Consider the following 11,206-nt stretch of genomic DNA (forward strand, 5'->3'; position numbering starts at 1 on the left):
TTATACCTTGACCTTTACTAAATAGCAATAGTTGGGGTAAGAGAGAGAGGGTTTTGTGTTGCTCTCAGCCTGTCAATAATGATGCAATCAGCTAGGAATGCCTGAGGTTTGGTATCACTTGTGGCGAGCCCCCATAGATATTTCCCTGGAGCCAGTGTTATGGCTGGACCACACCTCATGGTTCTTATTATGATTGCAGGATGCAATCAGGGAAACGATCAAGGAACTTTGAAAAACCAAGGTTAATTACTCACAGGTCGCAAAAGATACAAAGCACACCCAAGGGCCACACAAGGAGGTCGTAATTAGAGAGAAGGAGGGAGTTTGGACCTGGGGCTCTGCCTTGATTATGGTCATGAGCGGGCTGCCTAGAGTTTCACAGGCTCCCTCTTTATTGGAGAAGTTAAAACATAAGAATGGGAATGAGGGCACAAAGGGAAAAACAGGGTCACTTCAATGGTCAGTTATTTAGGTTACCTGGGGCTTTATACCAGTTATTTTACTAGTAGCTGTTATATAGCTGGCAATACACTTTCCAGATGCATGTGTTTGAAATTGATGTCTTGGCGATCAAAAGCTTATTGTCAGTCCCTTACACTACAGGGAGGGATGAATAGGTGGAGCACAAAGAATTTTTAGATCAGTGAAACTTCTCTATATGATATTATAATGGTGGATACTTGTCATTATACATTTGTCCAAGCCTATAGAATGTACAACACCAAGAGTGAAACCTTACACAACTATGGGCTTTGGATGATAATGATATATCAATGAAGGTTCATAAATTGTAACAAATGTACCACTATTGTGGGGGTATACTGGTAATGGGGGACCTTTGGAGGAAATGCAGAGATATAAGGGAAATCTGCTCAATTTTGCTACGATCCTAAAACTGATATAAAAAATAAAGCCTACTACACACACACACACACACACACACACACACACACACACACAAAGATAGCATTAGTTAAGTTGCTTTCATATTGAGATGTTTCTCAAATTGCTAAAAGAAATTGAGTATATCTTAGTCTATGGGGTAAAACATATGGATAACAAGTGTTTTTCAGTGTGTAGGACACAATCACTGATGATATAGGCAAGGGAGTTTTCTGTGGGATCCAGGCGCAGAGCTCCTGTTTGTCCACCGGCTTCAGTCTGACATCCTTCTTCCTTCCCTGTCACGACCCCCATCACGACCGTCTATGGAGTCTTTCTAGGCTTCCTGTCCAAACATAATGAAACAACACCGAATAGCGCTTCAGGCCACATCATTTGAAGAGCAATAATATAACGTTTCCAGCTATTCAAGGACCATTTTATGACTGAATGATTATGGGACGATAAGGCCATTTATGTTAAGTAGATCTGGGAGCATCTCACATGAGATTTTTAACCTCTGGGAGCATGCTGATTTGATGCAGTCTGAAACAATGTTTTTCCTCCGCCTTGACAGCGGGCGAACCTCTTCCTCCCTTGAGGTAGGAGTCCCATTTTCCAGCTTCCCTCGCAGCGTCGCGCAGCCAAGGCTCTGGGTCAGGATAGAGAACGCGCTCTCCCGCCACTTCGCGAGCTCCAGGACCACATTACCCAGAAGACCGTGCGTCAAGAGGAGCCAATGACCGACCAGGACGAAGCATATCCGTGCGTGCGCATCGCGTGAGAGGGACTTCCGGCCCCTTGCCCGCGTTTTTGCGGTTCTTGGGGATCCCTGGCGCAGCGTTGAGACGCGCAGGACAGAACGGAGTAGGCATGGCAAGAGCCGTCCTCACAGCTGAGACGCGGGTTAGCGGCTCTGCGCCGGGGCCCGGACAGGCACCGCCCGCCCGGGTGTCCGCTCCGCCCATAGAGTCCGATGGCGACGGCCGCGCGCCGGGACCCGGCTGAGGACCCTCCAGGCCCGAGCGCGGGGCGTCTGCTCGCGTCCCTGCGGCCCAGGTCCGGTGTCCGGGCCCGGGAGGTGCTCGCGGGCGGGGACCCCCGCGTCTGAGCGCCCGCGTGAAGGGGTGCGGGAGCGGGCTGCTGGGGCGGGGCCGGCTGGTGCAGGGCTGTAGGGGGCGCCGAGGGAGAGGATTCGGGAGTGTGGGGGTCCGCCCTCTGCCCTCGGGAAACAGAGGGTGTGCGGCGGGGGCACGGCGGTCAGGAGGGTTGTCCCTTCATATGAGGACTCTAGACGGCAAGGAGAGTTCTGGCCAAAGGAGGGACATGATTTCCATTAGGGTTTTAAAACTCCCCCAGACAGTTCAAAGGAAGACCAGATTGGAGGAGGGTTCGTTGAGACCCTGGGAGGGTGGATCTTTGTGCAAGGTCACACAGCTGCTAAAAGGCCATACTGAGCACTGACGCCCAGTGGTTAGACAGCCAGTCTGAGGTCACTTGGCTTCAGGACCTGGGAGGGGTAGAGAAGGGCATGAGCCCATCCACCTCCCTTTCCACCACCGTCGCATAACACCTGGCTTTTCCCGCAGAGTTCCAGGACTGCAGAAATACTTAGGGAACCAACACAGGTATGTGGAGGGGGCCCTGATCCCTTACTGGCCCTGAATGCCACTCAGATGGCAGTCCTGGGACTCTTATGTGCCATTTTCCCAGTCCTTGGGTCTGGGGACCCTAGAGAAACCCCATCTCAGGGTCCTGAGCTCATGCCAGGGGCTATACGCAGGTGTTCCATTCCTGTCAGCTATCATGAAGGAGTGTGTGGAGTTAACCCAGGGTCAGGTACCAGGAAGTGCAAATACATAAAGGTAAAGCTGAGCTCAGGGTGTTCAGGAACCACGTGTCTCCTTTTCTGATATGAACAAAGAGCAGGTGTCAGGACGGGAATGACTGTCTGAAAAGTTGGGTGTGTATTCTGGAGGTGGTGGGAGGTTTGGGCCAGAGGAGAGAGGTAATGTTAGCAAGGTGGAAACAGTCTCCTTCTGACTGTAAAGTGGAGAACAGACCATGGGAATGAGAGAGGAGCAAGGAAAGCCAGGGTGGAAGCTACTACTATAGTCTAGGTGAGGGTTAATGGACCGGGGCTGTGGTTTAGGGTGGTTGCATTTCTGGAAGTGGCCATGGGATACAAGTTTTAAAACAGGGAAACTGGGTTTTCTCATGTGGGTGGTGAGGGAGGCAAACGGAGGTATCAGGGATAACCCCAGAGTGATTGATCTTCGCACCTGTAGGGATGGAAGTTCCAACTGAGATGAGGAAGTTGGTAGTAGGAATAATATTCACTGGGGATATCAGGAGCTTTGTTTTGGCCACGTTAGGAGTCTGAGATATTTCAGAGATCACTTAGTGGAGGCATCGAATTGGCATCTAGAAACGCAAGTTGGGAAATCAAAAGAGGGGTTCAAATTGAAGACATTCAAAATGTGGTAGTTACTCTATGGGCCCAAGTAAGTAACCTGTGGTTACATTTAGGAGATATAATCTTCATATTCGTGGTCATGAAGCTGTTTATGGGCCAGGAGGTGGAGGGTAGAGACTGAGCACTAGGTCTCTTGCTTGGGACCTGAGTGACGGCATTGGAATTCTTAAATGCAGGTGAGGGAGGTATGTGGCACTTAAGGTAGGGTGTATCAGACAGACTAGTCTAGCAGGTGGCTGAGGCTTCCAGGATAAGAGTGGACATGAGAGACGTAGCGGGAAGGGGTAATTGAGGCAAGATGTCACTCAGGCCAGAGCTCTTGTTTATTCACGTCTCTGTGGATCCACCAAGATTTGTGAGGATTTGGTGGGGGCTGGGATGTTTCATTCAGCCTGGTGGGTATGATCAGGGGCAAATATATGGTCATCTGTGAGAATCAGTAGGACTGGGGTGGGTGATACATGGACCGGGCTCTGAATGAGGGTTAGGTGGACACAGAAGGTTGTCATTGCCGAGGAGACAGCCTGTGCAGCACAGAAATGGAAGAGGGCCCTGGGTATTGAGACCCACAACTGATTCTGTGTGGCTGAGTCTCAGTAGGGAGGCCTTCATAGAAGGATTAGGTGTTTCCAACTCTAGTGGGAGCCATGGGCATTCTTGGCTTGTATTGGGTTCTGTTTGAATTTGCCAAGTAGCTCTGGATGTTTTCTGCTAAGTTCATTTTATGGCTTAAAATTAAGGCCCATTTTTATGTGCTGCCTTTACACCTGTTGAAGCCCCAAGTGGCTGATGTGGCCAAGAGTGTATTCTTGGGTAAAGTGTCCTAGCCAGCCATCCCTTTTCATCGAGAGGACCAGAGCACTTCCTGCTTTGGCCTTTGAAGTGGGCTTCACTTGTCTACCGGCCCATGGAGTTATTCACACAAGCCGTTCACATCATCCTGTGGGAACCAGATGGTACCCCAACTCTTGATCTTGTGAGACTTGCATCTCACAGCCCCTGGTCGTTCACTCTTTTCTAGTATACAGCATTCACATGGCCCTGTAAGGCGTGTGGTGTCCTCCCCTCTGGGCTGTGAATATATGTAGTAAACTGCTGTTGATCTCATCTGTCCAGTGTCCGGTACTTTGTGTTTGGCCGTCCCCATAAGCCTAAGACAGGAATTCTCAAACAAAAGTGACTTATAGGGAGGCCAAGGAGATGCCTGTGCCACGTGGCATTGTGCCACCAGTGTCCAGGAACATGAGGCTGTGCATTCTGAAGAATACTTGGAGAGGGAGTATGTCTGAAGGTCCCAGGGCCCTAGGAATGACACTTACACGACAGATCATATCAGGGTGGAGGAGTAGCTTGACAGAAGTGGGTGCATTCATCCACCCAGGACCACAGCTCAGACATCTGTTCACCTGTGTGTTGTTGCTGATGATCAGACCTCATGACTCATGAGCCCACGAGTAACCAGCAATGCAAGCTGTCCCAAGGCCTGGTTTGTTTCCTAGGTTGGAGGCTTGGGAGGAGGGTGATCTTGGGGTAGATGTGTACAGGAGGGATTGGGTACTCAGGAGAAGGGCTCTTGGTGGTTTCATCTGTCACCATCATGACAGGACACTGTGACTTTTGAAGACGTGGCTGTGTACCTGTCCCGGCAGGAGTGGGGTCTCCTTGATGAGTTTCAGAGACACTTCTACCACGATGTGATGCTGGAAAACTTTGAACTTACAGTCTTTCTGGGTAAGGCCCTCACACCACCCCTGTACCCTTAGATGTTCTCTGCTCTTCCCCTTTTTCCCAGGGGCTCGTCTGTCCTTCCTGTATCAGGACCATGGACACTGCTTCTTGCCCCAGCTCCCCAAGTATGTGCTGTGGCTGGTAAGGCTGAGGTATGTGCACTGCCCTCTCCTGCAGCAGTCCCAGCATGGGGTCAGGCATCTAGCAGTCACTGTAGTTGATTCTACTTCGCTTGCCCTCTTCTGGCCTGTGACTTTGTACAGATCCAAGGCACCAGAATACACCAGCGGCTACTTCTTTCCTCTAGCTGACATTTCTTCATGCCTGCTGTGCCAGGAATTGCTAACACTGACACAGTTACGGCTGTCTTGCGAGACACTCTTCTGAAGTTTTCTGTAATCGGTTTCACCCCCTGTGGTCTATCACATGCTGAGTTGTGGCCCAGTACCGTCTGCTCTTTTGTAAGGTCTTTCCCTTCGTAGTTGCGTTACACAGGTGCCATGTATTTGCTCATCTGGGGAGGGTGGAGAACCTTCAAGCAGTTCACAAATGGCTGTTTAGCCACAGCAACATGGGTTCAGGGAGACCCTGATCTTGAGCAGGGGTGCCTGGGTGAGGGTATAACACCGGGGCTGTGTTGAAACTGCAGCAAGAGTCTATGCTCTGTGATTGGTGTTTTGGTGCCGGCGAGTACTTCTCTTGTCTGCTGTTTCTTCCCCAGTCTCGATGCTTGGCCTCCTTGTCAGCTCTGCATGTCACTTCCGCTCTCACGTCCTGTGCGGGACCAATCTGTCCCTTTTGGGACTCTATGTCTTACCGACTTCCCTCGCTGCTCCCTTCTGCAGTGCTTCGCGGCATCGACCGCTCCGTATTGTGTCATGAGGTGTGCGTGTCTCTTCAAATAGTACTTGACCATGAGCTGCTCTGTCGCGGTTGGAGTTTCTTGGTCCTGGACGTACCCTTCTTCATAGTGGTGACATGTCACTGGTAACAAGGGCCTGCTGAAGCTCTTTGCGGAGAAACCGGTTATAGACCCTGCTCTCCTGCACGTTACACGTCGTAGCCATGTCCCTCGCCATTGGACCCCTTCCCCGTGTTCTGCTCTTTATTTCCTTGCAACAGAGCAGCTCTGTCCTCAGCCTGAGCCGATTCGGGTTCTGTAGACAATCCCTGGACTTGTCCTGAGTTTGTCAAACACATTTTTGTGCGTGGGCGGTCCCCCCAACCGCAGTAAGCATGGATCCTCCTCATTTGGTTCCTTTCAGGTGGTTGGTGTGGAGGAGACCACGAGGAGGAGCATTTCTGTAGGCGTGCCACAAGTGAGGACTCCAAGGCAGGTGTGTCTGCCCAGAAGGCCTGCTCCTAGGAGATACGAAGCCTCGTCTCGAGGGACGTTTTACACTTGGCTGCACCAGGGAGCACATACCACGCGGAGGCTGTACACCCATGGGGCAGGTGGGCAGTGAATGTTTTATTGCAGACCTCCTGTGGCACCAGAAGCAGCACATTGGAGAGAAACACTTGCGGAGCAGAGTCTCATTTGTGAGGAGCTACAGGTTCTGTGTCCCAGAAGCGCTTTACCTACATGGCGAGGTGGGGCGGGGGGGTCGGGAAGGACTTCAGGAATGACTTCTTGAGCAGCTCAGTGTCTCTTCGACGTAAGTCCCTCCCATTGTGGAGAAGCCCAAGCGATTACCGAGTGTGCAGTGGCCTCACGTGGTATGAAGACTCATTCGAAACGGAGGACGCAGGAAAGCTTTCAAGAACAGATACACATCTGTCCAACACCGGAGACCGCTCTAGAGGAAGACCTTCCATGTGTGGTGCGTGTTCCGTGTGTGGAAGTCTTGCAGCAGAAGGCACCGCCTCAGTCACCATTGGAGAGGTCACACTGGAAGAGGGCCTCAGGGGTGCAGGGAACGGGGGAGATTATTTAGCAAGGTCAACCTCACTGAGCATCACAGAGGTTACACTGGACAAAGGCCTTGTTTGTGCAGGGAATGTGGGCACCTCTTTACTTACAGATCCAGTCTCTTGAACCTGAGGTTTCATACTGAATCCAGGCCTCACGGGTGCGGGGAATGGGGGAAATCTTGTAGCCAGAGTTCTGTGCTCCTTCAGCATCAGAATTCATGCTGGAGAAGGCCTTTTGAGGACGGGGAATGTGGGAAATCCTTAACTGAAGCTCTGTGCTCCTTCAGCATCAGAAAGCTCACACTGGCTGGAGGCTTCCTGCGTGTGTGGAGTACTCAGGTGGACGCCCCGTCTCACTGAGCACCCAGAAAGTCACATGGGAAACTTAGGTCATTACCGTAGATGTGCAGGGGATGTGCGATCTCTGTACTACTGAGAACCCTGGAGGTGGTCCCTTGTGAGGGATCTAAATTCCACCTGAATTTAAACTCCTACATCTGAACAGCCACCAAATTCCAGGTATGTGCGAGGTATGTTTTCTTTTTTCATTAAAAAAAAAAAAAACCTTTTAATGTTTATTTTATTTTTGAGAGAGAGAGAGTACAAGCAGGGGAGGGACAGAGAGGGAGGCAGACACAGAATCTGAAGCAGGCTCGAGGCTCTGAATTGTCAGCACAGAGCCTGATGTGGAGCTCGAACTCAATGTGGGGCTCAAACTCCCCAACCGTGAGGCCGTGACCAGAGCCGTAGTCAGATGCTTAAATGACTGAGCCACCCAGGTACCTCTGGGAGAGGTATGTTTTAAAATCTGCCTTTGCCAGATTTATGCCCCCCAGTTCTGTTGCTGAAGCTGTTCTACGTCTACCCTGTGGAAGGTGCCCGTGGTATGTGTCATTCACTAACTACATTGTGTTCAGGGAAGTAGCACTTTCCTGTTGGTGGAAGGGTGTCTGAGAAGCCTGAGCTTTCATTCCTTTCTCATTTCCTTCTCTCTGATGATTTAGGCCATGGATCTGATCCAGTTTGGGCCTGGAAGACTCTGCTCATGACTTGAAAACAGACTTCCTTTTTCAGGGATGTTATTGGTCTCACATGACTTTTTTTTTTTTTTAATGCTTATTTATTTATTTAAATCATTTATTATTATTATTATTTGATTTACATCCAAGTTAGTTAGCATATAGTGCAACAGTGATTTCAGGAGTAGATTCCTTAATGCCCCTTACCCATTTAACCCATCCCCTCTCCCACAACCCCTCCAGTAACCCTCTGTTTGTTCTCCATATTTAAGAGTCTCTTCTGTTTTGTCCCCCTCCCTGTTTTTATATTATTTTTGCTTCCCTTTCCTTGTGTTCATCTGTTCTGTGTCTTAAAGTCCTCATATGAATGAAGTCATATGTTTGTCTTTCTCTGACTAATTTCATTTAGCATAATACCCTCTAGTTCCATCCACGTAGTTGCAAATGGCAAGATTTCATTCCTTTCTGATTGCCGAGTAATACTCCATTGTATATAAATACTACCTCTTCTTTGTTCACTCATCTGTCGATGGATATGTGGGCTCTTTCCATACTTTGGCTATTGTCAATAGCACTGCTATAAACATTGGGGTGCATGTGTCCCTTCGAAACAGCATACCTGTATCCCTTGGGTAAATACCTAGTAGTGCAACTGCTGGGTCGTAGGGTAGTTCTATTTTTAATTTTTTGAGGAACCTCCATACTGTTTTGCAGAGTGGCTGTACCAGTTTGCATTCCCACGAGCAGTGCAAAAGAGATCCTCTTTCTCCTTTCCAACATCTTTTGTTGGCCTGAGTTGTTAATATTAGCCACTCTGATAGGTATGAGGTCGTTTCTCATGGTGGTTTTGCTTTGTATTTCCCTGATGATGAATGATGTTGAGCATTTTTTCATGTGTTGGTTGGCCATCTGGATGTCTTCTTTGGAGCAGTGTCTACTCATGTCTTTTGCCCATTTTGTCACTGGATTATTTGGTTTTTGGGTGTTGAGTTTGATAAGTTCTTTATAGATTTTGGATACTAACCCTTTATCTGATATGTCATTTGCAAATATCTTCTCCCATTCTGTCTGTTGTCTTCTAGTTTTGCTGAATGTTTCCTTCACTATGTAGAAGTTTTTTATTTTGATGAGGTCCCAATAGTTCATTTTTGCTTGGTTTCCTTGGCCTCTGAAGACGTGTTGAGTAAGAAGTTGTTCAAAAATTAAAAATTTAAAAAAAAAAAAAAAAAAAAAACGGTAAAAAAAAAAAAAAAAAAATGCTGCGGCCAAGATTAAAGAGGTTTTTGCCTGCTTTCTCCTCAAGGATTTTGATGGCTTCCTGTCTTCCATCCATTTTGAGTTTATTTTTGTGTATGGTGTAAGAAACTGGTCCAGGTTCATTCTTCTGCATGTCGCTGTCCAGTTTTCCCAGTACCACTTGCTGAAGAGACTGTCTTTAATCCATTGGATATTCTTTCCTGCTTTGTCAAAGATGAGTTGGCCATATGTTTGTATGTCCATTTCTGGGTTCTCTGTTCTGTTCCATTGATCTGAATGTCTGTTTTTGTGCCAGTGTTTGTTTATTTTTGGGAAAGAGAGCGAGTGCATGTGCATAAACTGGGGAGAGGCAGTGAAAGGGAGGGGGACAGTATCTGAAGAGGGCCATGTGCTGACAGCAGAGAGCCTACACAGGGCTTGAACTCAGGAACTGTGAGATCGTGACCTGAGCTGAAGTCAGTTGCTCAACCAATTGACCCACCCACGTGTCCCCTTTATGTGGCTCTTGTGATGGAATTTTCCAGCCTCCAAAGCACAAACCTGGGAACAGCCTGCCTTCCACTGTTCTGGTTTGTATGATGAAGGCCTTATTTCAGGCACCTTTAATCTTGGGGGTTCCAGTCCCTGTGTTTGTGGCGGCTTGAAAACAACCTTTTGAGCTGTTCTGCTGAGAACAGTTGAGTTGTGCTAGCATGAAGGTGTGACCGGCTTTTGTTGGGATTCCAAATTTGGTGCACCTCAGATGGGATATTACAGCAGAATACGTGTAGCTCTCTCATTTTGGCCTAGTTTGTGTTGCTGCTCTTAGCCTCCCGGAAAGACTGCAGGGCCTTATGGTCCTTATATGTAGCTTCGATGTTGTGGTGTTTTGTCGGTTCAGAGGTCAGCCTGAGGAAGAGACCATTGTGACGACGTCTGGTGTTTGTGGGAGTAACAGAGTATTCTGTTACTCATTCATAGGGGATGTTGCGCTTTGCTCAGCACTGGTAAGGGAAATCTGTTCCACAGATTCCTGCAAAGGAGCATGTGCCCTGGTGTCCAGAATTCTTTAGGTTAGTGGTACCGGTTGAAAGATTATAGGGGGGTGGGGCTCCTGGTGACTCAGTTGGTTAAATATCTGACTCTTGATTTCAGCTCAGGTCGTGATCTCACGGTTGTGGGATATAGCCCCACATCGGGCTCTGCACAGACACCGTGGAGCCTGCTTGGGATTCTCTCTCTCTCTCTCAAAATAAGTAAATAAACATTTTAAAGAAAAATTATAGGGGTACTCATAATTATTATAAAAGACTGGACTTATAGGGAGCGAGGAGACTACAACAGACTGGTTGGATTGTGCCTCTTCTAAAAGGGCGTCCACGACGTTTAGTTCCTGTGGCTGTGAAGGATGAGAATCCGAAATTCTCAGGATTTCCAGAAGAGTATGTCTTGTGTAGCTGAGGGCCTGTCAGAAAGAATAATCTGAAGGTTTTACGAATCTTACAGCTCTTTTTGGGCTATCTCAAGGCTGTTGCTGTGCAGGGAGGAAAACTGGGAGCAGGGAGGGGTAGAGAGAAAGGAGATGTCTTGGTCAGTGATAATGGCCTTTGTGCCTCAGACTGCAGTCCTTTTGAGTCAAGTGGAAATGGCTTTCATTGCTCCCCAATATTTGTTATCACTGAGGAGGGCATCCACTCCTGGGGCATGAGGAGAGATGGTGGAGTGGATATTGGAGGATTTTACAAAATAGTAGGAAGTCCAGATTTTTATTTCAAACCATGTTTCTGAAGCTTTGATAAGGTGTAGATGGCATGCAGTAAACTGTACAACTAAATAACCCAGGAAACCCCTCACAGTCATGATAATGGACCTGCCCATCATGCCCATATCTATAATGATGCCTTTCTCTCTCTCCCTCTCTTTCTCTCTCTCTCCCTCTCTTTCTCTCTCT

The 11,206-nt window shown here is 48.4% G+C and overlaps 1 long non-coding RNA gene across 2 annotated transcripts; it reads left to right on the forward strand.

Moving 5' to 3' along the window:
- Nucleotides 1–1,887: 1,887 nt before the first annotated feature.
- LOC125915882 (uncharacterized) lies at nt 1,888–9,207 on the forward strand. Of its 2 annotated transcripts, none has more exons than XR_007455773.1 (3): nt 1,888–5,089; nt 6,352–6,909; nt 7,288–9,207. It is a non-coding gene; the product is annotated as an uncharacterized LOC125915882 (long non-coding RNA). The 2 variants fall into 2 exon arrangements; XR_007455775.1 differs by lacking the exon at nt 1,888–5,089 and adding an exon at nt 5,103–5,238.
- The last annotated feature ends 1,999 nt before the right edge of the window (nt 9,208–11,206 follow it).

Source organism: Panthera uncia, assembly GCF_023721935.1.
Source record: "Panthera uncia isolate 11264 chromosome E2 unlocalized genomic scaffold, Puncia_PCG_1.0 HiC_scaffold_19, whole genome shotgun sequence".
NCBI classification, from domain to species: domain Eukaryota; kingdom Metazoa; phylum Chordata; class Mammalia; order Carnivora; family Felidae; genus Panthera; species Panthera uncia.